Here is a 13,459-nt window from a genome sequence, read left to right as displayed (position 1 = left end):
GCAGTCCCATGTGCTGCGTGCGTGCAGTTCCTCGTGCAACATGCATGTGCTGCATGCAGTCCCATGTGCTGCGTGCGTGCAGTTCCTCATGCAACATGCATGTGCTGCATGCAGTCCCATGTGCTGCGTGCGTGCAGTTCCTCGGGCAACATGCATGTTGGTGCATGCAATCCCATGTGCTGCGTGCGTGCAGTTCCTTGTGCAACATGCATGTTGGTGCATGCAATCCCAAGTGCTGCGTGCATGCTTGGTGCATGTAATCCCATGTGCTGCGTGCGTGCAGTTCCTTGTGCAACATGAATGTTGGTGCGTGCAGTCCCTTGTGCTGCGTGCATGCATGCAGTTCCTTGTGCAACATGCATGTTGGTGCGTGCAGTCCCTTGTGCTGCGTGCATGCATGCAGTTCCTTGTGCAACATGCATGTTGGTGTGTGCAATCCCACGCGCAGTGTGCACCTTGGTACATGCGATCCCATGTGCAGCGTGCACTTGGCTATGTTGAATCCCCTGCGCAGCATGGACCTCGGTGCGTGCAATTCCTTGTGCAACATGCATGTTGGTGTGTGCAATCCCATGTGCTGCATGCATGCATGCAGTTCCTTGTGCAACATGCATGTTGGTGCATGCAATCCCATGTGCTGCATGCAGTTCCTTGTGCAACATGCATGTTGGTGTGTGCAATCCCATGTGCTGCGTGCATGCAGTTCCTTGTGCAACATGCATGTTGGTGTGTGCAATCCCATGTGCTGCGTGCATGCAGTTCCTTGTGCAACATGCATGTTGGTGTGTGCAATCCCATGTGCTGCGTGCATGCAGTTTCTTGTGCAACATGCATGTCGGCGCGTGCAATCCCAGGTGCTGCGTGCATGCTCGGTGCATGTAATCCCATGTGCTGCGTGCATGCAGTTCTTTGTGCAACATGCATGTTAGCGTGTGCAACCCCAGGTGCTGTGTGCATGCTTGGTGTGCGTAATCGCATGTGCTGCGTGCATGCAGTTCCTTGCGCAACATGCATGTTGGTGTGTGCAATCCCACGTGCAGTGTGCACCTTGGTACATGCGATCCCACGTGCAGCGTGCACTTGGCTATGTTCAATCCCCTGCGCAGCGTGCACCTCGGTGCGTGCAATTCCTCGTGCAACACGCATGTTGGTGCGTGCAATCCCCTGCGCACATCGGTACGTGCGACTCCATGTGTGTTGGGATCACGCACACCGAGGTGCACGCAATCCCCCGTGCATCTCGTCACGCGTGCATCTTGGCGTGCGCAGTCCTGCATGCAGCGGGCGTGCAGGGCCCTGCGTGCAGCTCTGCGCAGTGCAGTGTGCATCCCAACACTGCCACCCAGCAGCCCGGCCGTGCTTTGCAGTGGGTTGCACGGGTGTTGCAGTTTCTGGAAATCCTTGGCAGGGTGGACAATATGGAGACGAACAAAGCGGCCAAGGGGAGTGAGCGTGGTGGCTTTGCTGCCTGCTCGGGTCCCCACAGAAGAGTCCGTGATCCCCTCCGGGCACGCTGCGTCTCTCCAGGAGCAGATCCCTTGCTCTTGCGCATCGCTTCCAAACGCAAACCAGGATTCTGCAGCAATCCAGCGGCTGGTGCTCCAGGATTTGAGCCCAGGGTGGGAGTGAGCATCGCAGCAAGGGGAACGGGGTGCCCCAGTACTGGCCGACGTGTGCCAGTGAAGCTGGAGGCTCGGTGCCACCGAGGGCAGACTCAACCTCATTGCTCGGGCTGGTTCATCTCGTGCTGTGATTTCACGAAGCGATGGCGTAACCGCTATTCCATCACAGCCCCATCCAGATTGCGATACCCAGCGCGGGGACAAGAGAGGCTGTGGCTCCCCAGACCCTCTGCCCCGCATGATACTCTCAGAATCATCCCTGCTGGTGGGACTGGGGACGGACCTGGCCTCAGCACAGACCCAATCACCAAAGCACGCGGGAAAACTGCACTAGAAAAACACAAACTACCCCAAAGCAGCCCTGGTCATCCCTCGGAGCTCCCTTCATCCCTGGGATGCCATGTACCCCATGGCCCCGCATGCGCCTTCGATGCTGCGGGATGTGACAGAACTTTTCCCCAGTCATTTATCGCTGGGGTGAATCATTTACTGGGGCGGGCAGGCTGCCTACAAAAGCCTTGGAACAGCCGGTGCCAGCTGAGCACGGCCAGGACGGGGGGGGGTCTCGCTCCCCGAGTAAAGCTGTGAGCTCAGGGGTCATCGTCGGTTCCTCTGCCCCATGCGGGGAACCGGTTGCAAAAGGGGAATTTAGGGGACAGGGTGGACAGTCAGCGTGCGGACGAGATCGCTGCCCGCTGGGGCTGCCCATCCAGGGTGGGTTTGTTTAGCCAGGATTTGGGAAAGCTTGGAGCGAGAACCCAGCTGAAATCCCACTGCGGGGGCGATTGCGGGGTTGGCAGTTGTCCTTTTGCTGCTTTGGCTTCCCCGTGAGTGTTTTGGGGTGTTTGCCCCGTTGTGCAGGTTGGGGATGCCACCACCCTGATCCCCTCCCAACCCTGTGGTCGGGAGAAGTCTCTCCGAACCACCGGGCACTGCCATGTCCCTGTGGCGAGGTGACAAGGGAGGTGACGGGGTCACCCTGTGTCCCTGGGGCGATGGAAGAAAACACCTCGTCCTTCCTCACACCCCAGGGCATTGAGTCCCGGGTGAATGCATCATGCGGGGAATCCCTGGCAGGGATGAGCCGAGCCGTGGCGGTGCTGAGCCCCGGTTGTTTCTCAAGGGTTTGTTAAACCACCGCGGGGAGGAGCGGGCGATCAGGCTCCTTCCTGCACGGGGAAATGGAGGCAGAGCTGGGGCTGGAGGAGCTGGCGGGGGGGGGGATCCAGGGATGCCCCATGTCCCGCTCTGGGTATGGCCGGAGAAGGATGGGCCAGCTCGGGGGTCGCCCTTGGAGCCAGCCCGGCACTGGGATGGGACCAGGATCCAGTCGCTGTGCTCGGGATGGGCTGGAGGTCCTTTCTATTCATGATGGGCTCTGTGACGCTTGTCCCATGGGCAGCAAACAAACCCCACCGAACTCCAGGTGCTTCAAGGTGCTCCCAGGTGCATTTACACTGCCGTGCCTCTAGACCAAATTTTTTGGAAAAAGTGAGATTTCGGTGCCTGACCGACTGTGGCACCACTATACCTGACGCCAAGCTTTCCGCTCGCCCCAGGGCGTGCAATTCCCCCTTGGATCTTGTGCGGGACCACGGCAGCATCTCCCCAAACCCACCAAATCCAGCAGCAGCCTTCGGCCAAGCCCGATGCATCGCAGCCGGCACAGGGTGCTTTCGGCACGGCGTTTGCCGAGGCAAAACCGTTCCTCCCTGTCCCCCCCGCCCCGTGCGGAGAGGAAATTGCTGCTGACGGAGCTGTGAGCGCTGCCGGACTGGGGATGACTAAGTTTGGCAGTGCTACCTGCCGGCTGTTTTTCCTTTTATGGAGGATTTGAGCGAGCCACTGGAGCAATTTCCCCAAGAGAACCCAAAAGGGATCCACCCTGACCTTGGGGATGGGCACCGCCGGGTTGGGGACAGGGGTGGCTGGGGACTAGGGTGGGTGGCGAGACACTGGGACAGCGTGCGGCCGGTGGAGGTGGGGATGGACACCCTCCCCCCCCCCCGCCCCCCCCAGTCTCCCCATCCGGACTGGGCACCCGAATGTTTTCGCTTTCTATTTTAAGGAGCTGGACGCTGGCCCCGAGCGGAGGCCTGGCCCATGGTGCCAGCTGGGGTGCGTGGGTGCTGGCACCCTCCGTGCCACCCACCTTTAAGGTTACGTCTCCATCCCACGTCCGTCGCGGCGTGGCTTTCCCGCAGGCTGGGGGTCCTGGGGGCAGAGGGGGGTGAAGGGGACGGGGGCTGTGGGGACACACGTCTCTGCAGGGGGACGCATCGCTGCAAGGGGATGCTGCTGCAGGGGTGGGGGGGCATCATCTGCGCAGGGTCACGTTGCTGCAGTACGATGGCATTGCAGGGGATGCATCACTGCAAAGGGAAACCCGGGGTGGGGGGGCACTGCTCAGCACCCCGGGGCTGCTCCATGGGGCTGAGGTGAAAATGGGGCAAGCCCAGCTTTGGAAAGTCCCCAGCTGGTGAGAAATGCAGAGAAAGAGAAACAAAAATAGCACCTTTCTTTCCAGCAACCGGGGTGACTTATGGGGCCGGGCTCCCCCAGCACCCAGGGTGGCCATCCCCGTAGCCCCCAGCCCACGCCGGGGGGCCAGGACTGGGCTCTTCGTGTTGTGTCCTGCATTCTTGGCATTATTCTCCTTTTTTTTCCTCCTTCTCCACCCCGGGGACGGGCTCTCAAACCTCTCCATTTATGGACAGGAGGTTAGGTCAAGTGGGAGGGTAAGGGGACGCCGGGGTCCCTGGGGAGGGACGAGGGTCCCATGTGGGGGACAGGGGCCGTGACCACCCCTGGGGTGTGTGGGAAGTTGGGGGACACCCAGGCGTTGCCTCTGGGACCCCCATGGTGATGCCCTGTGCCACTGGGACCCCCACCCAGGGTGGTGGTTGGGGTCACCCTCAGCCCCCCCTAGGGTGCTGGAGCACCCTGAGCTGCTGCAAAGAGTTGGGGAGAAAACAGCCCCTGCGGGTGGGGAGGGGTTTTTCCTCTTGTTTTATCATTTTATTTTGAAGCCAAATGCTGCCGGCTTAGGGGTGAGGCTGCAGCAGCCAGTCCCCCCCCCGGGGGGGGAGGGGGAGGCTGGATGTGTCCCCAGCCCCAGGCCACCGAGGAGTCACTGAGGCAGGGTTAGATGACTCCAAAGCAGCTCCGGATGATGAAATGTCCTGATTCATTCGAATCATTAATATTAAAAAAAAAAAAAAAAAAATAAAGAAGTGACTCAGGCAGTGGTACCCTGCCATTTGGTGGTGACGGAGCGGCTGCTTGGGGTTAGGCTTTTGGGGTGGATTTTCCCCCGGCCCATAATAACACCTCAGGGCGTTGCTGAAGGCAATGAGCTGGGGTAGAGGCAAATACCCAAGGAAATGTGCTGCTGGGGACAGTCTTCTTGCTCTGCCGTGCAAGGCAGGGCTGGGGAGCAAGGATGCTTTAAAGGGCAGCACATTCAAGCCCTCCCCCCCCAGCCCTGGGATGTCCCAGGTTGTTTCCCAGCCGGAGAAAGACTCAGCACCTCCTTGGGAAGGGTGAGATGGATGAGGCTTGGCTGTTCTTTGGTGTATTAACCAGCCATGCGGCCCCCTCGGGGCAAAACCTCATCCCTATGGGATGGGGGGCAGAGGGAGGGACCCCAGAGACTCATCCCTGTACCCCGCGGGGGCCCATCGTCCCCTCCCCGGCTCCCGGCTGACTCAGCTGGACGGGATTCCCACAGTTTCCGTCAGGTGCTGCCTGGAGTAAATGGGGAAGAGGTTTCACAAGCCCCAGTAATTAATGCTAATTACAGAGCAGCAACATGGGAATCATTTCTTCCCCAGGTGCCCTTCCAAAAATGGCTTGCTGCAGGTGTGGCACCATCCTTCACTTGTCATTAGGTACTGCTCCGCCTCACAAAAGGTGAAACCTTCGAAGGCTGGGACTGTGGGAACGGTGTGACGAGGGATGGTCCCCACAGCCCTGTGGGCACCCGGCCCGGCTGCTGGGAGCTGGGTTTGGCTGGAGGGCAGGGCTCCCTCAACCCTGGGTCAAGACAACCCATGGGGAAAAAATACCGTCCGACCTCCTTGAGCAGCATGACTGCTCCTGGCAGCTGCCGGCAGAAGAATAAGTTTATGGAGAAGGGGCTCGGAGTCCTTTTTTTTTATGGCTTGGTTCTGCTGTCTGCATTGGAGGGACGATGAGGTCCTCCCAGGACCAAGAGCTCACGCTGAGAGGGGCTGAGCTCCTCTGAGGCTTGAAAAAGATAGGGTGAAGGGGGTTAAAAAGCTTTTTCATCTTTGTTTTTCTTCTCCTCGCTGAGCTGGTCATGCTCAGACCCGCTGCGTGTGAAATATTAGAAATAAGACAGGGTGGAGGTGGGCTGGGACACCTGAGCTCCAGACCCAGCTGCGATGGGCTGGAAAAAGCCTTACTCGCCTTAGAAATGTGCTGAGCATCCCCAGCGCTTGGGCTGCAGGGAACGTCCCCTTCCCCTTATCTGCCTGGAGAAAAAGAAGTTAGAGGGGATACAACTGGGCAAGGTGGGAAGAAAGGGACCGACCACCTTTTCTTCCGTGGCTGCAGTTACCAATGGCAGAAATCCTGGGCTGAACCGTCAGCGGCAGAGATGTGGGCTGGAGGTGAGGAAACCCTTCCCGTGCAGACTGTGGGGTGCCCGTCCTCGGAGCCTGATTTTATGTGATTTTTCTGCAAGATTGAGCAATGGGAAGCGGCTCGGAGGTGACCCAGTGATGCAGGACAACAGCCAACTGCTGGTGGTGGCATCACTTTTAATGGTGAAAATCAACCACCCTGCACAGCGAAGTGCTGGATGGCTGCAGGGATCGGTCACTCTGCTGGTCCCCCGGAGCCCCGTTTTGTTGTTTAAAATTGGGCTTAGAATTACGGGGTTTAGGTCTCTACCCAACAGGGATGCTTGCGTCCTATTTAACTTAAGCCTCCGGACTTCTGTAGCAGAAGGAGATGAAGGGGCTGGTGCCTCCCTATTTGATGAAGAAGAAGAGCGTATCCCATGCTGGAAACATCTCTTATTATTTAGGAGTGGAAAGAATTTCAAAAGACATGGTTGAAGTTCACAGAAGAGGAAATCAGACGGGATTAAATCCACCCAGAGCCAGTTTCCAGGTCGTTTCCATACTTCTTCTCCAGGAGGAAACGCTCCCGGTCCAGGGCCTGTGGGGGCTGCGGCTCCCCGTCCCCAAGCCGGCCGGGGTGGGGACCCTGCAACAGAATGGGGCTGGCGGGCGAAACTCCATCCACACTGGGCTGGCGAGCTCAGAAACTGGTCCTGGCACAGGAGAAACCCATCTCCTCCGCAGGCTCGGTGAGAGCTCTAGGGAGGTGACTGTCTGTGTGGTTTTTAAATAATCGTGACTTTGCTGAGATTATTTCTTTTTGATGTGTGTAGACTTCTCCCTCTGACTTTCCCTTTGCAGATTTTTCCCTTTGCAGATTTTTCCCTCGCAGCAAGGGGAGTTGCTGCGCGTATCCCAACAGACGGGTCTTCTCCCGTCGCTCGGTCCTTGCTCCTGTCTGGAGATGGGGAGGAAAAGGGCAACACCAAAACCAGCGCTCCTGCGTGCAAGCCAATTCCCCCAAGGACGGTTGCTTTAATGAGATGTCACAGCTAACGAGTCTGCTGGCAGAGCGCTCATGGAGAAACGTGCTGGGAAGTGGTAACGCAGCAAGTCTTGGCGTTGGGATCGCGCGGCTTTCCGGGCTGTCTGTCCCATCCCAGAGATGTGAATCCATGGGAGCAGCTGGGCAAAGGACCTTGCTCTCCACCCCAGCATCAGCTGGGAGCAGCTTGCTGACAGCCCACTGCCCGCTTGCTATCAGGATGTGATTACACCAAGTGTAGGAAAGATGCTTATCCAAAAAAAAAAGAAAAAACCGGGATGGCCAATAAACTGGCCAAAGCAAATACTGGGAGCTCCCGACACGCCGGTCACCAGCGCAGGGTTCATTAGGTAGGACTGGGGATTTAGGGGAGGAAATTCATGAGGCTGGTGGGCTTGTCCTGCACTGCGAGACCCCCCTTGCCCACAACCCGATGGAGAACATCAGCCTTGCAGAGGGGCTCAGGCTGCCGGCAGATCGATGGCTCTCCTTTAAGGGCAGCTGGATTTGAGGGGGCACCTCAAAATCCCCCGGGGACGAGTGAGCATCCAAGGTCCTTTCCATCCCAGTACACGGAGACTTTGGGAGCTCAGAAAAAATTTCACTGCTGAGCGTGGAGAGTTATCTATCTTGGAAGCAAGGACAGGCTTCCAGCACTTCAGCAACTCGTGCCCTGGCATCCGCTGGAAGTTAATATGCAAAATATTAACTTATATTATTATTAAACTTTATTTATTATTAACTTATTATTACAAAAAACCAACGGAACGTGTCGGGGCTGGGGGGGTTGTCTGTCATTGCTCCTCGAGCTGATGCACAAGGGAGGGGAAATACAGGGACCTTTTTCCCTTCCCGTGCCTGCCCCAGGTATGGGGTGCAGGATGATCCAGGGCACCCATCCTGCTGGAGGGCACCCCCACCGCTCGGACGGGGCGGAGGAGGGAGGGGATCATTTCTAAGGTGTATTCCTGGTGAATTTAGGGTTTATGAAGCGATGCGGGGAGGGGGGAGCAGTGGGCCTCAGCTCTTCTCTGGTTTTCGGTTTCCACTGCCTCTTTCTCCGCTGGTTACCTAGAGGCAGGGCCAAGTTTTGCAATTTAAGGTTTAAGTCCCCGGGCCGGCGGTTGTGCTGGGAGCTGCTGGGTAGGTCGGTCACTTGGTCACTCTGCGTTCATTAAAACCTGTGCCCAGAGAGGGGTGGGTGCTCACGGGCGAGGAGGGGGGACCCTCGCCATCCCGACCTCCCTCCTTCCCACGTCTTCTCCTTTCACCGACCTCTGCGTCAGAGGGAAAAGCTGAGGGGTCTGGGTTTGGCTGTGGAATGATGCGCCCCCGTGTTGGATGGGCAGGAGAAAAACTTTCCTGGTTCCAGAGCTTGCAAAGTCTGGGCAGGGGGCTCTGGTCCCATGGGGTTGGTGAGCAGCCCCCGCTGCCCATCGAGCCAGCCCCGAGCGAGGGACCCCAAGCAGGGTGATGCCAGGGCAAAGCAGGGACACTCCTGTCCTGCCAGGCTGTTACCAGGATTGAGCCCTGGATGTGCCGGAGCCGGAGCTGCCCTGTGCTCGAGGCTTCCTCATTCCCAGCACCGCAGCTGGAGCGTTCCTCTTGCTTGTCCCTCCCTCCGAGCTCTTGCAAAACAAGAACGAGGGCTCCCGGAGAGTGAAAGGTGCCATGCAGCTATCTCACAGCCCCGCGTAGTGGTATTGGGACCAAGGGGGCTCCTGCAAAGCCCCCGTAGGAAAATCACTCCCTCGTTTTCTGCTCGCTGGCTTGCCTCTTCCTTGGGCCGAGAAGCTGTAGAGACAGCAGCCACCCTTCATGTCTCAGCCCGTTTTCCGTCTGAGCCCCACCGTGGCCCCGGTGGTCCCCGTATCTGCTTGGCTTCCTCTGCTGCCCACGGAGCTCCAGCGATGGAGGAGATCTGGAAGCTACTTCTGCAACCCCGCACGGCTCCGGCTCTGGTGCGGAGAAGGGAAGAGAGCAGGAATAGGGATATCTTAACCCCATTTTTTGTTAGGGGCCAGAAGAAGGAGGGATGTATTCATACACACCTGCACAAGGCAGCACGGGCTCCCCTGGGGGATGCCCGGGCCAGGGCAGGAGGGGGTTCCCCAGGGCAGTGCCATTGCTCTGGTGAGTGCCACCTGCGAGCCCTCGAGGTTTTAATGGGACTTAAGTGCATTTTTCAAATTTTCCCAGAGCCGAAAACACCTCTACCACCCCAGAGGGGCTCAATGCCCGCCCGGGACCCACATGGGACAGCAGAGAGGGCACCCAAGGGTGGCCCAAGGGCACCCTGGTGCCAGGAGAGAGCAGAGGTCTGCCATCCTCTTCCTCGGGAGCAGGACTGACCCGACAACTCACAAAACGACCCAATTCCCATCACACTTCCTCCTTCCAGATCTCCATCCCACGGACCAGCCCGCGATGGGATGAACATCGGGGTGTCCTTGCTGGTCCCAGGTCAGAGCTGGTGAGGAGGGGGCAAGGTACCTTAATGCGTCAGGGGGAGGGACGGCCAGCACATGACACCCACGGGCTTTCGTTTGCCTTTCTCTTGAGATCTTATCTCCTGCCAGCAGGAATGTGTGAAACGAGCCAAACAAAGCACACACGGAAATACTGTCTCGAGTGAGGGATGGAAACTTCGGGGACAATGGGCTGAGAGGGTAATAAAATGCAGTGGGGATCGGTGCCTCTGCACACAGGCTTTGTGGCGGTGGTTTCCTTTCATCCCCAGTTTGTGTGCGGAGTGGTCGCTGGATGATATCGGAGGGATGATATCGTCGTGAGGTCGCCGGCTTGCCCCCGGTTTGCTGCAGATTTCGCTGAAAGCTGGACCGGAGGGGCTGGTTGGGAGCGGCATCACCCCGCTCTTACTCCTGCCATGGGGACCAGAAACAAGCCGGCTCTGCCTGGTACCAGGCGAAAATCTCCCGGTCCTCCTCCCCTGCACCCGCTCCCCCGCAGGGAGCCAAGGTGGGGGGAGATGGGTGGCAGCTGGGTTTCGTTTCTGGGGTCTCTTGTGGGAGGCTGAATCACCCCTGAGGGTTTCTTTTAACCTGGAGGAGCACGGAGAGTGGATGAGGCATTGACAAGAGCAGGTCCCACTCCTCCATCGCCGACTCCCCGCCTGGGGCGAGCCGATTGCGTCAGGGCTCAGCACCGGCTGTGCAAACAGAGCCGGGGGCCAGCCCGGGCAGGGATGGAGCTGGGATGGGGCCCAGAGTGGCTCCAGCGGATGCCTCCACATCCCTCTTTCTAGGAACGGGCAAACCCCGCCTCACCCGTCCGTTCCCCGAGCATCCCTGCGCCCGCCGGCGGAGGAGCTGGGTGCGGGTCTGGGGCTGCCGGAGGGGTGGGGGTCCCCGTCTGCGGGCGCTCAGGGCTGCCCCAGCCACAGCAACGCAGCACGGCTGTCTCAGACCCCTCTCTTCCATTTAACTGCTAAGCCAACGTGATCCCCGTAGCTGGAGATAAAGGGCGATTACACCCCCAGCCCCAAAGCAGAATTGCCTGCAGAGTCAGAAGCGCTTTATATTACCTGGCACGGGTGGGAGAGCCCTCCGGAGCGGGGGCAACGGGCATCCCCACGCTCTGCTCCTCCGTTTCCCACACCGAAAACAAAGGCAGCGCTCTTCCCTCCCTCTCCGAGATGGGACAGGTGACCTCTGCCAAAGGCTTGAAGCCCCCAGATGGAAAGTGCCATTAGCCCAGCAGAGATCAAAGCGAATTTCCCGGCGTGCTTGGGTTGGCCAGGATCTTTTTCATTTCCTAGGTACGGTACGAGCGGAAAACTCCATCCAGCTGCCTCCCTGCTTTTATCAGGAACCGAGAAAAATCAATTCTCAAAGTAATTAAGAAGCAGTTGAAAATACACCGTACAGCTCGGCATAGCACCATGTAACACGTGTGGGAGCCTTTTGCCAGGGCCGGTAACCAAAACGCAGGGAGCATCCTTTGCAGCGAAGTCCCTCCTGGGGCTGCATCGCGGCAGAGGGGTCATTCAGTGGTGTTTGGGAGGTGATGCAGCTGGGGCCAGAGAGTTTACACTTGCAGAGAAAGCCCAGGGACAATCAGCTTTTTCGCTTCCCCTTCTGTTTTTAGCTGGAGGAAATATCCCCCGAAGTTGACGCCGGGCCTGGCTGGAGGGACAGGGCTGCTCCGCTGTTTTCAATCCCTGCGGAGAAATTCTTCGCCCAGGGAAAGAGCCCAGTGTAGGGCTTAGTTTATACCCGTCCCATCGCCGTGAGAGAAGCGGACCCCAAAAGATGCACAGGGTGGCAGGGACGGCTGAAACTGGGAGCCTGTCCGGCATTGCCCCGGGGGGGCTCTGGCTGTGCTGGCATAATCGTGTTGTGCTGCGGAATGACCTTGGGCTAATAACAATTCAACGCTTGGGCCTCACCAGCTCTTGCTGTCAAGGTCAACCAAGACAACACCAGCAGCACGTTTAAGCGGTGGAGGAAGGGAGGGCTTTGCTCTGCTCTGGCCGAGCCAGCTCAGCCCAGGGAGGGTGGGAGGGCAGCAGGGCTGCTGGGGACCAGTATGGAGCTGGGTAGGGGATGTCCAGCCCAGGCACCGGCTGATGGGTGCTTACCTGCAAGGCTGGAACGAAACCCTGGTCTCCTGCCGCCGGCGTGGACTGGGGGACTCTGGGGCCAGCATCACGATCTGGAAATGTTGGTGCGGGGCTCAGCTCAGGGGTACGTAACGAAGGGGCTAGGAAAGGCACGGAGCGATGGGGCTGGAGGCAGCGAGGACAGGCCCAGCTAGGGAAATGGGTGAAGAAAAACCGCTGCTCAGGGCTTCGACCCCTCCAGCAAAGTCTTGTTATCAGGTGCAGCAGGCTGTAAACCAGGCACACGTCCCCTTCTACCACCTCTGCTACCTGGGCAGGGCTGTGCCCTTTCCAACAGCCTCAGCAAAACCTGGCACAGGTTGGCTATCGGTGCCCCGAAGATGGAAAGCGGTGAATTTATACAGTTTTCCAGCGTGATCCAATATAATGATTTACCTTGGGTGTGGATAGATGTGGATGCTCCGTTAGCCCATCCATGCGGATGCAGCAGATTGGGGGAGAATGGTCTCTTGCACATGGAGGTCTGCAGAGGGAAAGGCTTTCATCTCTCTCTGCAAAAGGCACTGATAAATCAGAGAGCTTGAGGATCAATACAAAGGAGCAGGAACGTCGGGGAGGGATGCACGAGAGTGGAGCGTGATGCTTAAAGGGGGAGAGGAGAATCTGCAGCTTGTTGGAGTCAGGTAAATGTCAGGTGCTGTTTTGCTTCAGGTTTTAATGCTGAAGGTGTCCCCGTAAAAAGAGAGGTGGGGGCTGTGGCGAGGCCCCCGATCATCTCCAAAGAGGGAGATGGGCTTGGGGTTCCCACTTAGATTTTACCTCCTGCAAATTCCCATTGCAGCTGCAAGGAGTGAATTGAAAAAGAGGAAGGTTCTGGGATGGTCCCCGTGCCTGCGAAATAGGGGATGTGGCCAGCACCTTTCCCTGTTCCCCTTGGGGAGTGGGAAGGGAGCAGAAAGGCAGCGCTCCGAAAAACGTCCGTGATTTTTGCGGGAGGGTGATTTAAATCAACTGGGCTGGTTTCAGAAGCTTCCACCTCTTCTCATTGTCACGACAGCAGGAGGGAGAGACCCGAGGCCCGAGTGCATGGCGAGGACAGCGATGGAGGAGCCGAAGGGGATGTGCAGAAATTCAAGCCAGCCCCAAAAGCTGCTGGGATTATTTCCCCCCTCTTGACCTTCCTCTCTCCAAATGTGCAGCAGACACCATCCCTGGCTGAGCAAAAGGCTCCTGTTGTAGGGCAAGGGCTGGAAGAAGCGAGTGGAAAGGAGAGCTCACATGTTGTCCCAAAAGCGCAGAAATTCAAGCCTGGCCATATCAGCCAGCGAAGGGCAGGAGAATCCTCCCCCGGATAGTTTTGTCCGGAGCTGGGGCGAGCCAAGCGCCAAGGACAAGCAGGGAGAAGTGAAGCAAAACAGGGAAACTCAGGACCCTGTGATGTTTGCCCAAGGGTAACACGACAGCCGGGGGGACTTCTTGGCTCGGTTCCCTTTTTTCTCCTCTTGGTTTTTGCAACAGCCCGGGAGCGGACGGGAGGAGAGGCCCGAGCCGTGGCCAGCGGAGCCGGCTCGGTCCGTCACAGCGCGCATGGTCTGGGCGGTGAACACGGTGACTGGCTGGT

Source organism: Accipiter gentilis, chromosome 33 (assembly GCF_929443795.1).
Source record: "Accipiter gentilis chromosome 33, bAccGen1.1, whole genome shotgun sequence".
NCBI lineage: Eukaryota > Metazoa > Chordata > Aves > Accipitriformes > Accipitridae > Astur > Astur gentilis.
This window is presented reverse-complemented; position numbering follows the sequence as displayed.